This window comes from Balaenoptera musculus, chromosome 4 (genome assembly GCF_009873245.2).
Source record: "Balaenoptera musculus isolate JJ_BM4_2016_0621 chromosome 4, mBalMus1.pri.v3, whole genome shotgun sequence".
NCBI lineage: Eukaryota > Metazoa > Chordata > Mammalia > Artiodactyla > Balaenopteridae > Balaenoptera > Balaenoptera musculus.
The window spans coordinates 90483211-90505750 of NC_045788.1; the positions used below are offsets into that span (position 1 = coordinate 90483211).

Genomic DNA, 22540 nt, shown 5'->3' on the forward strand with positions numbered 1-22540 from the left:
CTCAAGAAAAGGGTGTTTTTTTTCTGATTCACACAAAGCAGCAGAAGATGCCAGCAACTGCCGGGACTACATAGCTCTTATTCTCTGGAAATTCCGGGCTGGAGGATGGCAGGTGAACTCCGAGAAGCAATGCTTTGATAAGGCATTACAGGCTTCCTCCCTGGACTGCAGAAAAGAGGTTAATTTCTCCCAAATGAAACACAGAAATACAAACCTTGAAAATATTATCGAGGGTCTTAACTCACCAATGTTTGTGCACATGCATTTGAGGGGATTCAGTCAGAGATACAAGGTATGTGGTCACTTTGTTTCACTACAGTAGTTTCTTAATAAGGCCACCATGAGGCGTCGCAGTACACAAATCTTTCACAACTAAATCTGTTAGGGTTTAAAAACTTCTTTCTCCTGATCAACAGCTTTATACTTTCTTGGAGAGAACAAAATCTAACAGCCCTAGAATAACTTCAATGGCTCTTTCGCTTAAGATTATGATGAGCTGCTATAAGGCTGAGATGGTTTTTCCTAAGACCAGACTGTAATAAACTTACGCATTTGATAAACTGGCATGCCATTTAACAATGTGTTATTGTTTTGCACATTCTTCCTGTTTTCACAGGACACAGGGAACAACACCAAAGCCATGTATCTGTTAGATACCAAAATTATGTTATACTACTAAATAACTTAGAAGTCAAGTAGCACGATAATAAAATACTTTCAAAGTTAATATGTATGTTGTATTACATACAGCTCTACTCTAACAATACATTATTTTCGTTCTTTAATGTTTTTAACCATTTATGAACAACACACCAAAAAAAGTCACATATTCCTGCTGTGAAAATGGCGCCATCAATGGACTAAAAATATTTTCTACACCATTTTGGAGCTAAGCAGATTTCTCTAGCAAAACACCAAATCAGAAGTCTTACGTCTTGGCTCCAGCTCTGCCACTCACATGGCCTGGGTCCCAGTTCCTTAATCTGGGCCTTGTTTTCTTCAAATTTAAAATGATGGATTACAGGCCTCCAAGATCATCTGCAATGTCCCTTCTAGAGCTCAAATTCTACGATTCTCTTTGAATGTAAATTATCTGAATTCTGGGACTTCCCTGGCAGTCCAGTGGTATAAGAATCCACGCTTCCACTGCAGGGGGCACGGTTCAATCCCTGGTCGAGGAACTAAGATAAGATCCCACATGCCGTGCAGTGAGGCCAAGAAAAAAAAGATTATAACATTAAAAAAAAAAAAATTATCTGAATTCCAAAACTGTTTCCTTTTTTATATTTGCAGCACGATCTTATTAAAAAAAACACACACACAGATATTTCACCTCTTAGAATACTATATAATACTACCTTTTTTAACTTTAGAAGTTTACCATATGCTTGGTATGATTTAAGAAATAATTAACAAGCAAATGTGAATATGGCAATGTGTTCGACAAAGAAGAGGTACTTTTATCCTGGGCCGGAACCTCAACGTTACAATTCAACAGGAGTCAAGACGGGTACAGGGCACTACGCAGTGGTACAAAGGCCGTGCCGGCAGCACAAGAGGCAGTGTAAGGGAGAGAGTGAGTAGGAGCGTGGCCTCCTTAGAATGAGCTGGAATGGAATGCCAGCTCCACCACTTACCGGAAGAATGACCTTGGGCAAGTTGCCGAGCCTCTGAGACTCAATTCCCTCATCTAAAATGGAGATGATAATTCCTCCCTCACAGGCTGTTTCAAGGTGGAAAGAGAGGGACCACTGGATTCAACTGCTTAAAAACTGAGGGTGGGGAGGAACTCTACCTAATTATCCTCATGATTTTTATTTTCATACCTCATTTTAAATGAAAAGCCAAAGTAACGTTCACAGTTTCGAACCCCTTCCATCTTTATACGCTTTCTTCAATAAACACATGCTCTGGCTTTTCTTCAAATTGTGATTCTTCAACAAACTTCTTTATCCATTAATACTACACCGTGTCCCAGAGTTGGTATAAATATTCAAAATCAAATTATGAAAATTAAACTGGAACAAAAGGAATCTGTAGAAATAAATATTTTAAATAAATTTCTTTTGTGTCAGACCTTAAATCTATTAAATAAAAACAAGGTTTGGGAGATCTAATGCCATCAGTCTTTTATCATTCTCCCACGGTACAATAATTAAGTAGGCCTCTTTACTCTTAGGGAACTTTGAATTAAGATCCTAACAAAACTTTTCTACTATGTAAAATATGAGTTGAATAATTGATCCTGTCGTTATTTTTGGATAGAAATATCTTCTCTTGCAAAGTTGGCAGCAGTGCCATATTGAATTCTCTAACTGGCCTGTGAAAAGTTCCTTTTCTACAGAGTGCCAAGTTAAAATGCCTTTTAAATTTAAAAAGAAAAAAACTTTAGCACTTCGAATCACTTCTTTGAAAACACCAGTTGATATCGCATTATAATATATGTCCTAGAAATGGTTGTAGCTTAGATATTCAGATATCAATTCATATTTTCCAATTAATTTTCATTATAGTTTCAGAAATATGTCTCACAGGAAAAAAAATGGCCCCAACACATAATCCAAATCTCACTTAAGAATCCTAATATACACTTCAAAGCACATTCTTTGTCCGTGTGTGGTCGCTATGCATTTAATTTTCCACCACAAGCTGTAAAAACGTTAAGTCAAATGGACAATCATTCCACATGATCTGAGAACACTTATTTAAATACACAAATAGATTTAAATACACCAGAAATTTAGGGCCCATTCCACTGATATTTTATAGCCCACAGGACATTGACAATTGAACAACCATATTGTCTATGCCACTGCCATTCCAGGTATTTACAATAAGTTATCAGGTTGAAAGTAAGAAAAGAAAAAAAAAAAACTTAGTTTAAATAAGATAAATTCTGCTCTTCACCGTGGGCAGTTCTCTTGAGGAATGGCCAGAATACAGGGTTTTTTGTCTCAGGGGAGCTACTGCAAACTCAGTAACTTGGGTCCAGCCACTTGACAACGTTGAACCTCTTTGCTCATCTGCAAAAATGGGAATAATGATACCCTCCTATCTACTTCACAGCATAAAGAGCAAACAAGATGTCAGTGAAATCACAGTGTAAACTCTAGATTGCAATAACAAGTGTAACACATATATTACTCTTGTGCCTTTAAGGGTGACAAACTTACAATAAAGAAAGATTTGACGACTTAATGACCAAAAGGATGAGAGCAAAGAAGTGTTAACAGTTTAAGTCTTTATTTGGAGACTATGCTAAAGATGCAGGAGGGCTCTCAGAGGAAATTTTTATTCAGCTCTAGGAAGCTTGGGCAGACTAAACTGTTTTTGTAAGGGCAAAGGGGAACTGGCTGTGCTTACTACAAGACATCAGAAATGCAAATTAGAGCACAGTAATTTATTAATTGTGCAGATGTGAAGCTGCTTTAAATAAACATGCCCTAAATGAGACTGAACTGTAGAGGGGGTATGGGGGTACCTGTCTTGACTGGTGTGTCAGAGCCAAAGAAGGATGCCTTCGTCTGGCCAGCTTCTAAAGGAGAGAGCTAATGCCATAAGCTGCTTCTCAGGGGAAATGTTTGTTCTCCCCAACTCTGACAACACTCAATAAAATGCATGACAGGTTTATTTTATGACCACAAAACTAGAATTTTTACCACCTTTTAAAGAGGAAGTCTGAATAAGAAAATTCCAAAAATAGGAGGAAAAATACAAACTACCTTGTTTTATTTATTTGTAAATAAATTCAGTCCTAATTGAAATAGTATACATGAGGGTGATCCATGACATATGCCAGCATTAGCGATGAGGGAAGAAGGTATAGGATGATAGCTTATAAAAAATAATTCTATCACAAACCCCATTTTCTTCATTGATAATGTGTCGATAAAGTATGTTAATAATGACATTTAAGTAAACAGCTAAATATGATTTGGCAGTTGTGGTCACCAGAGCACCTCTGTGCAGGCAATACTGCCAAGGCTTAAAACCATGTCTGCATATGAGGTAATCCCAGAATCGCTGGCTTTGCTTCAATCAGGGCAGGATTCATTTACAGGTCTCTGATCTTTACACTAATCCATTCCTGTACCTTGCAGAATCTCCTATGTCTAGTACACAGCATAAAACAGAGCAATTCAACATAAATGAATCAGACACCTACTATACTCTTCTACAAACTGTGGGTACAAAGATAAGTAAAATCCAGAACTTACTGCTTAAGAGGGACACAGTTTTTAAGATCTGAGGCTACCAAAGCCATTCCTCTGAGATGTTCTTACTAACACTGTGACCCCCTCCCCCCATTGGCTGTATTTTTCTGCCTACTGACAGCCAGTCTATCTCCATATACTGTCCTGCTCTAGAGGACCTCCTGGAATTTACCTTTTCATGCCCATCTACGGCCTCTGGCAGATCCCTCATGCTGAGCTACACACTGTCCACACCCTTAACTCAGTCAACCAATATGTTTTGAGTCCCTACACTTTTATAGGTATGGGAGATACAGCAACAAACAAAAATTATCTCTATTCTTATCAGATCCCTCATGCTGAGCTAGACTCTGTCCTCATCCCTACAAACTAGCCTAATTCTGCCTATTCATTCAACAGTATCCACTGCACTCCTACCATGATCTAGGTGCTGAGGATACAGCAGTAAGCAAAACAAGGTCCTTGAGCTCATGGAATTTATGGAAATTTGGTGTGACACTGCCCAATTTTGACCTATGGTCTCCAAAATGGGGTTCTTGAGCCCCAAAACATGAATAAGACTTAGCCCACTGGAGTAGGTAAGAAGGAAATAATATAATTTTTCTCTACATTCAATTTATTTTTTATTTCTAAGCATTTATATTTTATTACATTAAATAATATATTAATAGCCCAGTATACGTAAGTTATAAATAAATGTACAGATATTGAAGATATATGCTCCAATTCTTTTACTGAAGGGAATAGCACTTAAAAAGTCCAGAGACCATTGGCTTGGATGATGACATAACTGCAGGGAACTGTTTGGCCAAGATGGGGTTAGCCTGGGCTTTCCAATAGCCTGGTTCATTTTTCTCTGATAGACTCAAGTAAGCATTTTGGCAAGGATGCCTAAACATTAAGCTAAACAACCAAAGTTCACGTCCATCCCAATTTCCCTCCCTAATTATCTCCTAACAACAATATACTCATCATCCCTGTGTCCCATGGATATTATAGCATCTTTATTTTCTATTCCACATTTGGTATGTGTGTGTCATTACGATACTAGAAACAACCTGAAGCCAAAGCTATTACCATTTTATTCTGCAAGCCCCAGAATTCCTAATCCAGCTTTACACATAATGGGTAGTCAATAAACACATGTTGTATAAAATAAAGACAACTGAATATATGGAACCCAGAATTACCAAACAGATATGATAGAGGCCAGTCATTTGCTTTACCAAAGATTGCTCTCCTTTATAAATGATTAGTACCATATCCCTTTAAGCAGCTCCCCTCTGTGTAACTTTACAGATCACTGATTACTATTAGGACCTGGCAATGGTAAAGCGTTAAGTAACCACTGCTAATTGAAGATCAATTAGAAATACATATGAAATGTTCTGAAATTATAGTTTGTCAATAAGAATACATAGTTAATTTTGAAAAACTAAATAAGCCAAAACTTTTCAGGAAAACATCTTTAATGATGAAAAGTACCAATCACCCTAATACTTAAGACCTATATATTAGACTTCATGATCATCTAGCTGTATTTGAAATATATGTCAGGAATGATATATATTGTTACCTTAAAAAATATTAAAGAAATAAAATCCACCACTGATTTATGATCACAGTTCCTTATGTAGTAAACTCACCACTATGTGTGTGAGACCAGATCCTCAGATGTATAACTCTACGCCCATTCCTCAAGACCCATTCCCAAGACCTTTCAAGCTACAGAAGGCTTTTGTATGGATTTAAATTTATGCAGAGGCTGTATGTAGAAAATCATTAAAACTTTTTAAAAACCCTGGGCCTTACAACAAATCTGAACATGTTGTCTGGGACAACTAAGAATGTGTAGCACCAAATGAGACAAGAATGCATATCCATATACAAAATTTATAAAGAAATTCATTATTACTATGAGGACTGGTAAATAAGATCCGAATAACTCTACTTCCATGATGCCAAACAGCCCCGTGACAGAGAACGGAAGAAAGACTAACAAACCACTCTTCTGTGTGTCTCCGTTCCTCTTTGCTTCTTTAATGTAAACATTAGGGTCATTATCAATGTTGTGAGCTTATGAAGAAATATTTTCCCAGATCAGTTTCTTCCTTATGATTTCACTTACGAATGTATTTGCTTGTTATTAAAGCACCCAGGGTTGGCATCTGGAACACTGAGCATTTTAGAAACAAAGTTTTAATCCAAACTGTGTTGATGTCCAGAAATGACCAGTCAAAAGGGAGCCATAAATAAAACTGGGTGAAAATGCATACATTCTGAGGTGTAATAAACCATAAAAGTCATGATTTTAAAAAGCGATACTGAAGGTCTGATCAAGTCAAAGGGAAATCCAAAGACCAGAACCCAGATTACTAAACATAAAAGAGAAAGAGGACCAAACTCATGTGTGCCCTCCAGGTCATGGCTTTCTAAGCCATGAGAGAAACCACAGCTGTAAATACAGGTTGAAAACATCCTGGAAAACCTGAAAATTGCTTGATGGAAGCATTGGGCATAATTTTTAATCTATAATCTCTCATGGATAGAAAAGTACATTTTTACCTCTTTAGAATCTCACGTGTGTTTAATAACTGGGCTTGAGATCTTATTAGAATATATATTTCTAACTAGTATAATTTAAGTAAGAATAAGTGTTAGCTATAGTAGTTTATAATATTTTTATTGGAATGTGAACACAGTTCAAACTTATTCTGTTCACTATACTTTTAACATGATTTGGAATACAGTATGTGGAATCCTCAAACCCTTCCCTTTACTTCAAAAGTGTTGTCATTACAGATTGTGACATTAATAGCAATAAATAAAAAAGTAAAAATAAATAAAAAGAAAGTCCAAAACTCTTGAATGAAACATAACAATATAAATTGAAAACTTCATCAAAAAAAAAAAATTCACTGGCTTTTGAAACAGACTAAAAGCAAAAAGAATGTACTAATAAGTAAATAAAACCAAATCAGGTAAAAGTCTAATTTTAAATCCCACTCCAGTGCTTGGGCCAAATTAGTTTACAACCCTAATGACAATTAGGACAAATACAGTGCCACAGGAAGAAACCCCTGCTGTATTTCAATGCCAGCTCCTACGTTGGAATTAGCCAGTTTTCTAGTGGTTTTTACTCAGTACTATTTTAGGCCATATCTGTTAGAACAATTAGCACAGAAGAATTTATATTATGTATAGTTACATCTACTGGACTTTTCCAGCCAGTAGAAGACACTTACTTTGAGGATAAGGGTTGTTCTATACTCATCTTTATATCCTCAAAGTTTAAATCAGCATCAGTACACTGTAAGTACCTAATCCATGACCAGTGAATTAAATCAGTAGTAGTTTTTGCTACCTGAATCTCACCTACACTTGACCAAATTATTTAACATGCAAAATGGTCTTTGAACATGACCCAAGAAAGCAAGTCAAAAGAAAAGTGTCAGATGCCATAAAACGTACTCAGTTTACCAGCCTACCTGAATGAGAACAGTATGGAAGTGGTTTATTGTGGGGGGATGAGAGACAAGAAATGGAAGCCTGACACACCCCGGGCAAAGCATCATGCAGCTAGACCCATGCAAGAGCACTCTTCGTAAGATCATCATCCACAAAAGCTACTTTGCCAAAATAGAAAAATACCCTATTTCTATGTTTCATGGATCAGGGGAAAAGAAAAGCCATTTAAAAAGAACAAACTTTTATCTTCTATATCTGAATTAGGCTCTGACTTTGCTGAATTTGCAAAGAAAAGAGAACTTAATTTCAGATGAATAGGGCTCTTAGTACAAAAAAAGCAATGTGTGTGTTACTTTATATTTTTTAAATGATTTGCTACTTGTATAGAAATGTGTAATTTATAAAATCTTTTCTACTTATCATAGCAGAAATAAGTTTCTTAGGTAAAATAAATCAAAAGTACCCACAGACCACTTTGAAAACTGGTATCTTTTGATTAACCCTCTAACCCATGTTCGCTCCTTAGACACTCTGAAATGAAGTCTATGAATCTGCTTATTAATTTTTTCCACAAATACTGAATTTCTTTTCAAAGCAAATGCCAGAAAACTATTTTATAACACTATCCATGTTAAATTGTTAAATTCCTTTTGTAAAATATAAAAGTACCAGAGTAAAAAACATACAGAATATTCAGTGAGAAAAACTCCTCATGATGAATGATGATTGCTACTGACATACCAGAGGAATTAATAAGTAGTGAAACCAGTAACTGTTATTAGACATTTCTGTACTAGATATACCAAACAGAAAGAACGTTCACTAAATATCAATTTATAAACTAAGTTTGAAGCCGGTTTGTCTTTGACTGTGACCTCACGATGAAAACTGACAGCTGGCCCCATGCTCAGGAGACTTTCTCGTCTACCTCTCTTAAGATGATAGAGAACGTGTTTCCAAGCCACTATCACTTCACACATTAACAGAACACGATTTCTCTTTGGGAGAAAGAAAAATTGGAGGGAATTCTTGGCTAAAAGTTGCCTCAAAACTTTCATTTCTAACCTTTCGGAATGTGGTCCTCAAGGCAGGTAAATACAAAACAAGCCCAGGAGACGGTGGCACTGCAGACAGGCATTCTAAGCCTGGCACAGTCACTTGCTAGCTGTGTGACCTCAGACAAACTACTTAACCTAAGACTTAGTTTCCTCCTCATTAAAACAGGGTCACCTCTCATCAGAAAGTTGTTGTGAAAAACAAACAAAGTAGTAAAAATAAAACTTGTATTGATACTTCACAAGGCAGCCCTCAGTCCAAATATCTTTCTCCCGAGGGGTACAGCTCAGTGGCACAGCATCTGACTGCAAATTATCTTTCTCCCTTCCTCCCAAAGAGAAATACTATTTGGGCAACTCTTCTAAAAACTGCTTTCAATTTTCCCTTAAATATAAATGAAACCATGTAATCACACTATCACCTTAAAAAACAAAAATGATTGGATAAGGAATTTACTTCATAAAAACAACAGGTGCCTTTACTTCACATAGCCCTGCTAAAGGCTCCGCACGATCCCTTCCTAACTGACACGTATGTAGGGACTGTGTAAGTCTCCAATTCATATATCAACAACTTCATTATATGCGTAGGGATGAATACTAAAAGGACTCAAAAACTACAAACAAATCTTTAAAATCAAATAATGGTAAATAAAACAAAAAGTTCAACCCCACATTCCCATTCTCAGACATTTCTAGGCAGTATCCCAGATGCACATTAGTGAATATAATAATCAGCTGAGAGAAACAGGACAGAGAGATAAAAGGGGAGGGGAGGGAGGAGAGGGAAGGAAGAATGGGAGAGAATGAAAAAAATGGTAACTTCAGTAACTCAAAATATAATCAAAGTTTGACAGCTGGGTGTAGAGAATTATTTTCTCATTTTGTTACATGCTCCACCACATTTCCTTTGCAGTCAATGAGAACTCTACCCTTGGGTGAGTTTTGAGAGGTGCACCAAAAGCTGGAAAACAAGTCAGCATTTTTTATTATTAAAAGAATCAGCACTGCTAATAAGACTCCCTCTGAATTACTCAATCTGTAGCTTTCCTACACCAAAGGATGTAGTCAAATTAACAAATAATAAAAGACAAAAAACTTTCTTTAGCCATTAACAGTTTTAATCTACTAAATGAAGACTGATTTAAATCTTACCATAACAATAGTTCAGATACAGCTATTACTTTATTCCTAGGGTGTCATATAGACTCTTCCTCACATCATACTTTTCAATTTTTTTAGTGGTTTTTATAGGAAATTAGAAGTACAGATGAAAGATCTTAACTCAGCATTTCACAGTTATCTAATTATTGAAAATAAAGATACCTAGAACCTCTATAAAACAATACAACCCAGAAACATTCTCACCTGAGAGGAGACCAAATTTGCAGAAAACATTTTCTATTTTTACTTTTCTGATAGAAGGAAAGAAACATGCAAGCAGCAAAGTAATAAAGGAAATATAACCCCTTCATGAAACTTCTCCTAAGAGTAAAACATAATGAAAGTAACCTAAATTTTGTTCACCATTATGAGAAATGTTCAACATGGTAGAAACTTCAAACATTACAGCTATCAGGGTGTTTGTGTTTTTTTTAACAAAACTAAAATTACAACAACCAAAAAAGAATCACAATGTCAAAATGGATAGATGAGGTCACTAGCGTGTGGTATGTTGTGTAAAGCGTTCCTTATCAAATTAGCAAGAGGATTTTCATTGAGTTTAATGGGTAGGAATACCAGAATAATTTCAACAGCTGTGGACTAAGGAAGTTATACAATAGGATCACAATCCCTTATACAGAAACGAACCCTTAGGTCCAATGCTTTTCAGATTTTTGTGGGCTTTGAAAAGGTCAGATGGAGCATATAGTATATTTTATGTAACATTCCTAGTCCAATCTACGATAGGGCCTCATAATCAACCATACTACTTACTACTTCTACAGCAAAATATGTGAATATTCTAAGTGGGCTTTAAAAACTATTTTAAACAGGTCCATGACACTCTGGGTCAGGTTTTGCCACCAAGTGAGTTCTGATGTCAAACTTTTGGAGGAACAAAAACTTTTTAGTTTTTCAGAGATTTTTTTAGATAGAGGATTGTGAATGTATATCCAATACCACTACAGATCAAGATACAAAGACAGTTTATTTATTTATTAGAGATAAAAAAAGTATGGCAAATTAAAATTTAGCCAAGTAGGAAGATGTTCCTGGCAAATCTATCCTTACAAGTTAGGAAATACAGGGAATTCCCTGGTGGTCCAGTGGTTAGGACTCCACGCTCTCATTGCCAAGGGCCTGGGTTCAATCCCTGGCTGAGGAACTAAGATCCTGCAAACCGCACAGTGTGGCCAAAAAAATTAATTAACTACTTAATTAATTTTTTTAAAAAAGTTATAAAAAACAAAGTTATTTAATTTTAATTTATTCAAATAAAGTAAATGAACATTGAGACTACTTAAAAATGTCTATGATAGAAGCAGTGAGTATTCAAGTTTGAGAACCCTGGTACTTGCAGTCTTTTGTACTTCCTTTGCACTTAACCACAGGTTGCATTTCCCCTGGCTTTTGATTTTCACATTGTTCAAGATTTCAGGGATTTGGAGTATTTCCCATTCATCTTCTCCTTAGTTTGTCCCTCTTTTTTATTTAAGTGCCATTTTGCGCGATGTAATTTGTTACGCACTTCGGATATAATGCTTCTCAATCTTCATGCCTTGACACAAAGGTAAGTTTTAACTGGTTGTGAGGAGTGCCCCCAAGTAATTAGTTATGAAAACTTAAGGTACCACAGTTTATAAAGGATTTTACATGTGTATATATGGGTGTTTTTAAGGTTTTCATCATAATAACATCACTCTTGCTTGTATTCTGATATACTTTCTTGATAGGGAAAGAAGTGGCTTTATCACACAGTGAACTACCTATAAAACCGACTGCACGGAACTTCCCTGGTGGTCCAGTGGTAAAGAATCTGCCTTCCAAGACAGGGGATGCGGGTTCAATCCCTGGTCAGGTAACTAAGATCCCACATGCCGCGGAGCAATTAAGCCCAAGTGCCGCAACTACTGAACTTGCACGCCTCAACTAGAGAGCCTGCATCCGCAAATTACAGAGCCCACACGCCCTGGAGCTTGCGAGCCACAACTAGAGAAGAGAAAACCTGCATGCAAGCCACAACTAGAGAGAAGCCCGTGCGCCTCAACGAAAGAGCCCTCATGCCTCAGTGAAGATCCCGACTACCACATCTAAGACCCGAGGCAGCCAAAAATGAAATAAAATAAATAAATAAATAATAAATCTTAAAAAAAAAAAAACTGCATAATTTATCTATGTCTACAACCAGGGAAATCATAGTGTCCCATGCATAAACATTAGTCTCATGTGTCATGGTAGAAAAGAGAATTGACGCTCTAAGACATTCCAAGATGTATCAAAGTCACCAGAGGGAATGTCCAGTGCTGTCAACTAACCGCTCTGAATTGTGTACCGTCCTGTGCTATGTCTTTTTAAAGAGGTGGGAGAATCATTGCCCCAACCTGAAGGAGCACTGTACTTAAATGTGGCATGCCTCAGTTGTTTTTTTCTTTTTTTCCTCCTGGTTATTCTTATTGTTTCCTTCAGTAACAACTTGTTTGTCCAGCACCTCACATCCAGTTAAAAATGCACCAGTGTTTCATGATATCAGAGTTGAAAATTACTTTGGAGGAAACAAAAATTAAAAGGCACAGCCTTGTGAAATTTCAAACTTAGTGGGAGTTGGGGTGAGATGAGATATACTGAATAACTATAAATCATACATTATTGAGCGCTGACTGTGGATAAGGGTCATTACAGACATTATTGTCTTATGTAATTCGCATTCTGCTGCATGGTAAATATTAAGAGGCCCTTTTGCACATATGATAATGGAAGTTCATTCTGAAGTGACATGCCCAAAGTCCCTCAGCTTATAAGATAGAGAGGCAGCAAGAGTGAAACCCAGGGCTCTTTGGCTGCAAAGCCTCTGCTCTCTGTACTATACCTGCTACTATGGGACATCTACAGAGTGCAATGAGGGCCCTCTGAGTATTGTAAACATGCTGACTGAAATACAGCCATAGAATCTTGAGGCTCTGGAAGAGACCTCAGCAGTAAATGAACTCTAAGCCCACATTCAAGTATGTGACTCCATTCAATCTTTAGCCATCAGTCCCTAATACCAGAGTTCCTCAAAATATGTCAGAGGACTTCACACCTGCTTCAGAATCACTGCAGTACCGTTCAAATGCACATTCCTGGGCCCTATCCCAGACACACTGAATCAGAATATGAGGATGGGGCCTGGGAGATTCCATATTTTGCAAGCAAAACTGGTGTTTTTTAATTGTAAGTCATTAAAATAAATTTAGTGAATGACACCCTGAATTTTTTTTTAATAAAACTGTTTGGAACAGATTAGATTTATAAAGATTAGATAGGAATAGAAAAACATTAGAGCACTGCTCTTAGTACTGTTTCAGGAAACTTTCGTTCCAGTTTTTTTATGTGGATTGGAATATAAAAGGTATTTCTTACCATAGACCTCAAAAACATTTGAGAAATACAGCTGCTTTAAACAACCTTTTATCCTCCATTCTTATTTGTCCTTTGAAATAAGTTATCAACTTTTTTTTAATTATTTCCCTTTACAAAATATCCAAACTTCTATGTCCTTTTCAGGATCTCAGTTATTCCAATCCAGGAGTTTCTGTTTTATTCCCTGATCTTTTCACCCAAGGGCTATATTTAACTATTGGTTTAATTATTTAATCAATATTTTACAATATTTTTCATTTTTCTAAGATTTCATAAAATCCAATTCATTCTTTTTAATTTTTACTTTGTATTTTACACAACCTCCTCACTATCTGAAGTTATTTTACTATCTAGATCCTGGAGCTGACTCACATATTTTAACTTATTAAGTTTATATTTTGGAAGGTGTGTCAATGCTTCATGGTCTATATTTAATCCTTTAAGTCCTTCATTCCCTTAGTCTTTCATTTTCTATTTATATATACTATTAGACAGAATTCTTTACTGGCTTGTCTTCTTTTGAATTTCCGTTGTGTAACTGGTACTTATTTCAATTTTCACTTTATCTTCTTCTTTGAAAGAAAAAAAAAAAAAGGAAAGAAAACAATCCCTATTAAGACATGAGGATTTTCTGGGTATATCTTTACAGTTATGATGTCCTGGCATTTTAAGAAACTATAATTGCCTTCTAAGGGATAATATGAACACATATGAATGTTGAGTGAAGCTGAACTCAAAAAGTGCTTTCCTCAGGTGTGACTTAAAATACAGAAATCTCTACAATTCGACACAGTATGTGATGACTGCCCCTGAGGTAGTACAAACCCACTGACGGAATTACGCAGAATCTTCAAGCTGGAAGAGTGTCCATTCAGTCATTAGCCTTAGTCCTTACCACCTCTGGAGCAGTGTTTCTCAAAGGTTAGCCTGAGGACCTCCTGCATCCAATTTACTTGGGGCACATGATAAAAATGAAGCAGTGGGACTTCCCTGGTGGTGCAGTGGTTAAGAATCCGCCTGCCAATGCAGGGGACATGGGTTCGAGCCCTGGTCCGGGAAGATCCCACAAGCTGCAGAGCAACTAAGCCCGCACGCCACAACTACTTGAGCCTGTGCTCTAGAGCTCGAGAGCCACAACTACTGAGCCTGTGCTCTAGAGCTCGAGAGCCACAACTACTGAGCCTGTGCTCTAGAGCTCGAGAGCCACAACTACTGAAGCCCACGCACCTAGAGCCCCTGCTCCGCAACAAGAGAAGACACCGCAATGAGAAGCCCATGCACCGCAACAAAGAGCAGCCCCCGCTCGCCGCAACTAGAGAAAGCCCGCGCGCAGCAACGAAGACCCACCGCAGCCAAAAATTAATTAATTAATTAATTTTTTTAAAAAGTGAGGCAGTGAAATTACAATGTTTTTATAATTTGGGTTTGTTTTCATTTCATAGTGAGAGGAAGGAAGCTGACTAAAAATACAGGAGAGATACCACTCAGACCTATTTTAAAAGGTGCCCTTGGTGGTGAAATGTTGAAAAACAAGGTGGATTTCAAACTACGAGTTCAAGAAAAGTGTCTTCTTCTTAAGATAAATACTTGCTTAAGTTTAAATTTTAAAATATAGGTATGCCACACTGGTGGTGATGCAATATGCCAAAATTAACTGCCTATATTTAGTAATTCAGAACATTTAAAAACACAATCTTAAACATTTCTGCACTCTTGCAAGAGACTAATAATTTCAGGGATTTCTGTTAGTACAGCAAAAACAGGCACATCTATAATGAGGCTATTTTCAAAAAGTTCTTTTAATAGGGTTGAACTGTGAAGTCTTTATTACTTCTATTAGAGATTTCTAATATTAAAGTAATTGATATTCATGGTAAGATCCCATTAAAACTATGGCCCTTGCTTTACCCATGCTCTTTATGAAATGTAGGAAAACGTAAACATTAAGTATATTGGCTGATGATTAATAATTAGAAATTATGTTTGTAATTTTACTGAAAATATGGCTGTATAAATACTTTAGCTGCTGAATTAGATTTTCATGAGTTGTGCCACATTTTAAGGCTGTTGTTCCTTCTTTAACTATATACAAAAAACATTATCAATTACATAGTTACTTACAGCACAAGCAAACCATAATTATATGTTCATCCTAGCTTTCACTCAAAGCTATGTTATAAATTCAATGTCTAAACAAATCTGTTCCAATGGATAAAGTATAAAGATCAGGTCTATAAGGTCAAAGACGGTATACACTTTTCAAGTTGTATAGCAGAGCTATATATACATTAAAAGCAGAGCTACCTCACAAACTCCTAAACCTGGAACTTTTTTAAAAAATTTGGATATAAAGATCAAGGTGGATATAAAAGAAAGAAAGGTGTCAAAATTTCAAAATTTGTTAGTATCTTAGTCCCTAGGGGAAGATTCTACCTAAAACCGCCACAGTACCTCCAAAGACGTACCACTAAGAAATAACATAGATGAACCCCCTTTTCAATAGCTAGCTTTAAATGTGAAATGCAAGTTAAGACTTCAGCTTCAGAACTTAATAGAGATATGCAGAATAACAAAATGAGAAGTTTGAAAACTCTTGGCAATGTAGAAGCAAAACCTTTATCTAAAATCTTACTTTGAAAATTAAGCCTCAAATCTAATAAATACATTTTAGATGCAAATAACTTGTAATTCATTGTCGGCGTGACTTTTAAAATCACTACTTCAAATTTTATACTATAAAAACTACTCTGACTTCAAAGACCAAGACTTTTCTTGAAAACATTGTTTTAATGAAGCAGTTATTTGATATCTCAAAGAAATGCAAGAGCTCATCAGATCGCTTTTATTCTGGAAATTACCTATTCCCATTTTAAATTTTGAATTGGTCAAATATACTTCCATGGGGAAAGAACTAGCATTAAAAGTTTGCTCCAGTGAACAAAATAACGTGCCTCACATGTATAAATGTGGTGTTCTTTAGTAATCAGGAATGCATTTTGAATACTCTTGCCATATGTTCAAAAATGAAAAACTTCTCTTGCAAAGAAGCTTTAAAAAAAAAAAAAATCAAAGACGCTGAAATCCACATATTTTGGTGTGCACTAAATTCATCTTACAGACCCATCTCATTCTGACCACTCCAATTGGCCTGCTATGCATGTGACATATTAGGAGGCTCTTCTATCTGAAATAACACGATATTTTACATTCCATTAAAAAATGCTGGACACAGAGCTTCTATTATATATCATCTAAGGTTCTCAGCAATGTCAAAGTACATTTTGCTACCATATAGAAACTACCGGAAAGGCCTGGTCTTCAAAACTCAATTCCTCTCAATACTAAGACAATCTTTTAGTAACATACACAATATGCCAGCAAGCCAGGAAACAAAATAAGGTCCCTTTTCTTTTTCTTTTATGGAAAACTGAATTCAAGTCCATTTTCATTCACAAAATACAGTCTGTCTTCATTATGGTAACATTACAAAGCACCAAAGGTGATTTACACAATTTCGTACAACCAGTTTTCTTAACGTATCAGCAACTTAGAGTACCTGAGGTGTTTCTGACAATGGAGGGGCAAAATTACACATTGGTTTTCTGCAGTTTGGGCTCACCATGCGGCTTTCAAATGTTAAACCCTCAGTTTTCACCCAGAGGGTTAGTTCTCACAACCAGACTTTTTAGGCACTTATTGTCCCACACGTTATTTCACCAACTTTTCCATTTGGGAGGCATATATCTGAAAAAGGCACTTAGTGTCAGATTTCAAAGTTGCTATTTATTATATATACAGACTGTTAAAATGCACTCAATTTCTCCAAATATATAAATTTTGACAAAAATTACTATCAATTAGGACAGTTATTTGCCTTTTGAATCAAGCTGGTACACTAAATGCTAGATTTACTATATTGCCCCGTCCGCCCTCTCCCCACTACAAAGGTAACTGTCACAAACAGCAAAAGTTCCCTAAGAAAAGAGAGCCCAGGAAAGAGTAAGCAAATGTCAGTCACTGTAGTTTAGAGGGGTCTTCTGAGCAATGATTCCTTGGGTTTTTAATAATTCTCTCTACTCACAAGCTACAATCTTCCTACAATATTATCTAGCATTAAATTTCCTAGGCCTTCAACTCTACGTGAAATTTTATTATCAATTAAAAAAGATAAGTTTTCAAATGACACTTACTTGCAGGAAAATGCGAAATGCACATTTAAATTATCTTAAAATAATAATAACCATAGCTGAATTGTAAATACTAGAAATCATAAATTGACTTCTGCTATGGGAAACTCAGCAAGACAAGTTTCTGGGGTGCTGCAAACCCAATAAGGCATCTTCTTACGTGTACAGTAAGGACCCTTATGTCATTACTAATACCATCCAGCTTCCCTGTATGAAGAGTTTGCATACTTACCCAGGAAGGCAAATGGAAAGTACACAGGGAGGAAGATGAACTGCAGCAAAGCCTTTGTCATATGATAGTGACCTATAAAGTATCAAATAAAGGTACATCATCAGTATGGTAGAGCTTTACAATTGAGTCCCAACTCCTGCAACATCTATGAAGGAAGGACCCCGAAACCCAGGAGTCCAACCCCTCCTTCTCACCATCCCCACCTCTACGCTCGAACTGTGGGGCAATAAAGGCAAAGAAGCTCCCTGTATTCAAAGGGCAGAGGCTGAGGGGAGGGTAGCCCAGCTGGCATTCTAGGGTGTCTCCAGCACACTTGCCCCCTACTCCCGGTATGTACAAGGCAGTTGATCCATCCTGCAAACCCAAAACCCACATCGTGATCATTCATCAACTTGCACAAGTGATCGCCGCCCCCAGGACAAATGCACCAGGAACCAAATCATGGCAATCGATAGGCAGTCCGAGCCTCCCCGTGCCCAGGAGCCGGCCGGAGGTAGCAGGGCGACGGCAGCAGATCCAGCAGATCCAGGTAGCGCAGCCCTCAGCCCTGCAGACCTGGGCGGCCACAAATGTCGCCCCAACGCCCGGCCCCGGTCACAATCCCGAGATTGGAGATCGGAACCGAGTGGGGAAACACATTCACCAGAGCCCCCGGCGTCAAGTGCAGGGCCACCAGGTCTTCGAGGTCGGGGTGGGGGGAGATGGAAAACGGAGAGGGAGGAAGGGAGCGAGGGATCCCACCCCGGCTTTGTTGCTGGTCACCATCAAGTTTGCATCTTAGTACAAAATGTCGATCTTTAAGGCTGACAAGACAGAGGCAGAGGGAGAAAGAGAAAGGGAATAGAGTCCATCTTGCTTTGGGGAAGAGGGGGGAGAAAAAAAAATGAAGTGCAAAGCCCACACTCCGGGCGTAAAAGTCTGCTAAACACCTTTCCATAACGGAGGAGCAACGAGTGGGGTGTCCCCGTCCCCGTGCCCGCTCGAACTGGCGGCGGTCTGGACAGAAAACACCTCCTCCCTCTCCTCCTCTTCCTCCTCCTTCCCCTCCTCCTCCTCCTCCTCCTCCCTCCCCTCCCTCTCCTCCTCCTCCCGCGGGCCCCGGCGAAGATCCCGCCGCCACCGCCGCTGCCTCCGCTGCCCCCCGGGGAGGCACTGCCGCTCCGCCCGGCGCTGCCATTCCGGGCTTGGACCGCGCGGCGCGCGTGGGGCCGGGAGAGGGGTGGCCGCGCGGAGACGTCCGCGCCGGGGACCCCCTGCGCCCCCTCGCCGCGGGCTGGCTACAAAAGTCGCGCGAGCCGAGGTGGCGGCGGCGCGCAGAAGAGGCGCGCGTGGGGGCCCCACGTCGCGAGTGGGCAACCCTAGGGGATGGCGAAGAACGCCCCTCCCCGCGCGGGGAAAGTACCCCGGTCCCCGGCAGCCCGGCGTCCGCGGCCGGGAGACGAGAACTGGACGTGTCATTAGCAGGACAGGCAATGGTTTCAAAGCCCCAGGCCAATGACCATCAGCAGAGGCAGAGCTCGCTCCGTCCCCATCCCCCATCACCTCCACCCACCTTCCCTTTCGTACCCCCCCACCTCCACCCCACCTCGCGAAACTTTTCGGCGAGATCCACCTGGACTAATTTGTCCTCAGACAGTTAAAATATTGACTGGACCCTACACACCGGGAGGGAAGGGGAATGCACGCTTTATTATCCTTTCTACCGAAAGGAAAGCAAAAAATAGCTTCTCTCTCCGTCTCTCCCTCTCCCCCCCCCCCTCCCTGTCGTACATGTTGTGTCTTAGCTTTTTGCATCGTTTCGTTTTACCTTCCTCATTTAGCTGAAATGATCGCGGATTATTTCACACATAAACGTGTTCCAGATTCCTGGATTCAGGGTCCTTGTAAATTACAGGACTCGGGTTTGGTCTCAGTTACATTAAGTTTCATACGATACCAAAAAATAAAAAAATAATAATAATAAATTGCTGAGGGTGAGCGAGCGAGACGAGGTGGAGGAGGAAAAGAAACCTCGAGTCTGATTTCTGTAATTTACTAGCGACCCGGATCGCAGCAAATAACAGTGTAACACGAGTGTGGCTTAAGAGGGCTGGGGAGCTCTTTCTAGAGGCATCGACCCCATCCCCGGATAAAGGATCTGCAAGTTTTCTGTCATCGCGACCATGCAATGCCATCACTTACCTTCAGAAATAAGACTTTAAACAGCCAAGGCCTTCCTCCTCCCCTCCACCACCACCACCCCCCCGCCAGCTTCGCTCTCTCCACCTTAAACTTATTGACACAACATAGTCCCACATTCAAGCAAAATCCTGACACAGCCTCCCTCCTCCTCTTCCCCCTCCTCTCTTCCCTCCCGTTCTCTCGTTCGCTCTCCCTCTCGTCCTCTCCGGTTTTCTCTCGCTCTCTCTCTTGCCCTCACCCCCCGCCCCCGCCGGCTTTCCCTCCCTCTTCTCTCTCCCCTTCTCCCTCGCCCTCTTCCCCCTCTCCCCCTATTCTTCCTCCTAGCCACTCTGGCACTAAAACAGCACTTTCTCTACTCGCCGCGCATTTGGTTAGGGGTGGGGGGGTGAGAGGGCACCGATCTCCGGGGCCGGAACACCCAAATCCCAACTCTCCAGATGAACGAGCAACTGGGCTGCTGTTCCCGGTCACCGACGCAGACGAAACGTTCGATAAATCCACTGAGGGCTGGCTCCTTGTACCTTCCTCCCCTGCCCCGACTCCCCAGGCCCCACCTCCCCGGCAGCCGAGCCCAGGCTGGGCTCCACGTACTTTCGCCGAGATGAAGTTTGGGGCTCCCCAGGCGGCCAAGAGCCGCCCGCCGGCGTGAGGGCTCTGTTGTTGTTTTCCTCAGGCTGCTCCTGCCCGCGCCGCGGCTCCCGTGCCCCTCTCGGGCGGCGCTGCCTGTGTGCCGAGAGGTGCTGGTTGCAAACGCAGCCTGGCACCGGCTGGCCTACTACTCCCCAGCCCGGCCCCCAGCCTCCCGCCCGCAGGGCACTGCCTTCGCGCCCCCCGCTCGCCGCCGGCGCGGCCGCGGCGACCCTCGCCCCCGACCTCTCCCGACCCAAAGTTTTGGCGGAGGGGTAAAGTGCCCGGGGAGCGGGCCGGCTGGCGGCGGCTCCGGACGCGCGGGGTTCCCTCCGTCTTCCTCAAGTCCAGCCTACCGGCTGCCGCCACAGCCGCCGCCGCCGCTGCTCCTGCCGCGGAGTCCTTGGGGCTGCAGCCCGGCGGCTCGCAAGTGAGTAGGAAAACAGAAAGTGCGGGGAGAGCGCCCGGGAAGGGCTGGGGATGGGGGGACGCTTACCTCGCGGGCTCGCCAGGCGCGAGGGCGTGTGTGTGGCTCGCCCTCAGCGGCCAGTCAGGGGTTCTCTATGGGAAAGTGGAGAGAGAGGAGCTCGCGGAGCCGCTCTGCCTCCGCTTCACTGTACACTGCTCCACATACAGTACATGCAGCCAGGAGAGACTGAAAACACTCATTTTATATAAGGCAGCCTGCCATTGGCCCGCTCCATGATGGACAGGCCGCGCGGCCAAACAGAAGGCCCGTTACACCCAAACACACGCACACATACACACATTTTACAGAGACACACAAAGATCATCACATTTTCTATTTTCTAATGTTCGGGACCTGTAGACAGTAGGAGAGGACAGGTAGAGAGGCCCAGCAGAGTGGGTTGCGAGCGAAAAACCCTGTCTGCACCAAGTTGCAAGGCTTGAAACTGGTGTCCTTTTGACTTGGGAGGGTTATAGTAATAAACTACAACTCCACTGGATATGGAAGTGAGGGGTTTTTTTTTCTTTTTTTTTTTTTTAATCGTTGCCTTGTGGTGCCCCATGGAAGAGGCGTGCATTGTGTTATGATTTTACAGCCTGACCTGGCTAACAAGTGGCCAGGAAAGGCTTTTATCAGCTTGGATTTCTTTTGTCAATGGGTTAACTATCACATAGGCCAAAACAGTGCGAGATAAGTTTATTAGGACCGTAAGCACTGAGGTTGTTAGTGCTTCATTCGTAGGTAAATTGAGAAAAATCAACACAACAATACACAGAAACAAAGATAAACATTTTGCTGAAATAGCCACTCTACTTTTAGCTGGTCAGAGGACTGCAGATCACCTGCGTGGGCATACAAACAGTGCTGTAAAGTAGAATAAGTCATGGAAGATCGGCTATTGCCCCCTTTCCTTAAAAATAGGCCTTTTGAATCAATATATGCAAGATTTATATTTTGCATATTATATATATATTTACTTTCCATATTTCACATCATATGTGAACATCACATGTTGGTTAACTTTGGGAGATGGAAAACCCAAGGGCTCTTCTTTCTGATTTTTTTTCTGTGATGCGTCTTTGACAGATTATATTTGACAGTCCTATATAAACAAGTCAACAGGTTGCTGGGAAAAAAACATAGCTGGAAACTAAGAGGAATAAATTCTAGACCCAACTCTTAAACTCGCTAAACAATCTTGAGCAACTACTTTAGCCTCTTTAATGCCCAGATTTGGTTTGGGGTTTTGTTTTCATTTTTTCTTTTAAGGTTAAAATAAGAAACTTCTCCCAGTTTTCCTTCACTAAATGTTTATTCAGCATCTACTGTGTACCAGGCATTATCATAGGCCCTAGATGTTTTCTTACGGTTCTTTCTGATTTAAGAGTCTGTGAATTATTCTTAAACACAAACATTTTGAAGATTAAATAAACATCATGATTTTATGGCCTAGATGCGTAGCTTTAAAACTTAAAGGAAAGCTGGATAAGAGAACTTATTTCAAATCCCGCTTTATTTCCTTGATGTTATCTTGAGATTTTTCT

The 22540-nt window shown here is 40.1% G+C and overlaps 1 protein-coding gene across 11 annotated transcripts in view; it reads right to left on the reverse strand.

The window, feature by feature from the left end:
• The window catches only part of BBX (BBX high mobility group box domain containing), a 278769-nt gene extending 257595 nt beyond the window's left edge, over positions 1–21174 (reverse strand). For 5 of the 11 annotated variants that reach the window (XM_036850548.1, XM_036850546.1, XM_036850547.1 and 2 more), the window contains exons 1-2: positions 21024–21174; positions 17720–17791 (exon numbers count right to left, since the gene is read on the reverse strand). The gene's annotated coding sequence lies outside the window, so the exon portion shown is untranslated. Of the gene's footprint in view, positions 1–17719; positions 17792–20297; positions 20317–20491; positions 20595–21023 lie in introns of those variants that run through there. The other 6 variants (XM_036850543.1, XM_036850542.1, XM_036850535.1 and 3 more) reach the window with 3 other exon arrangements.
• Between the last annotated feature and the right edge of the window lie 1366 nt (positions 21175–22540).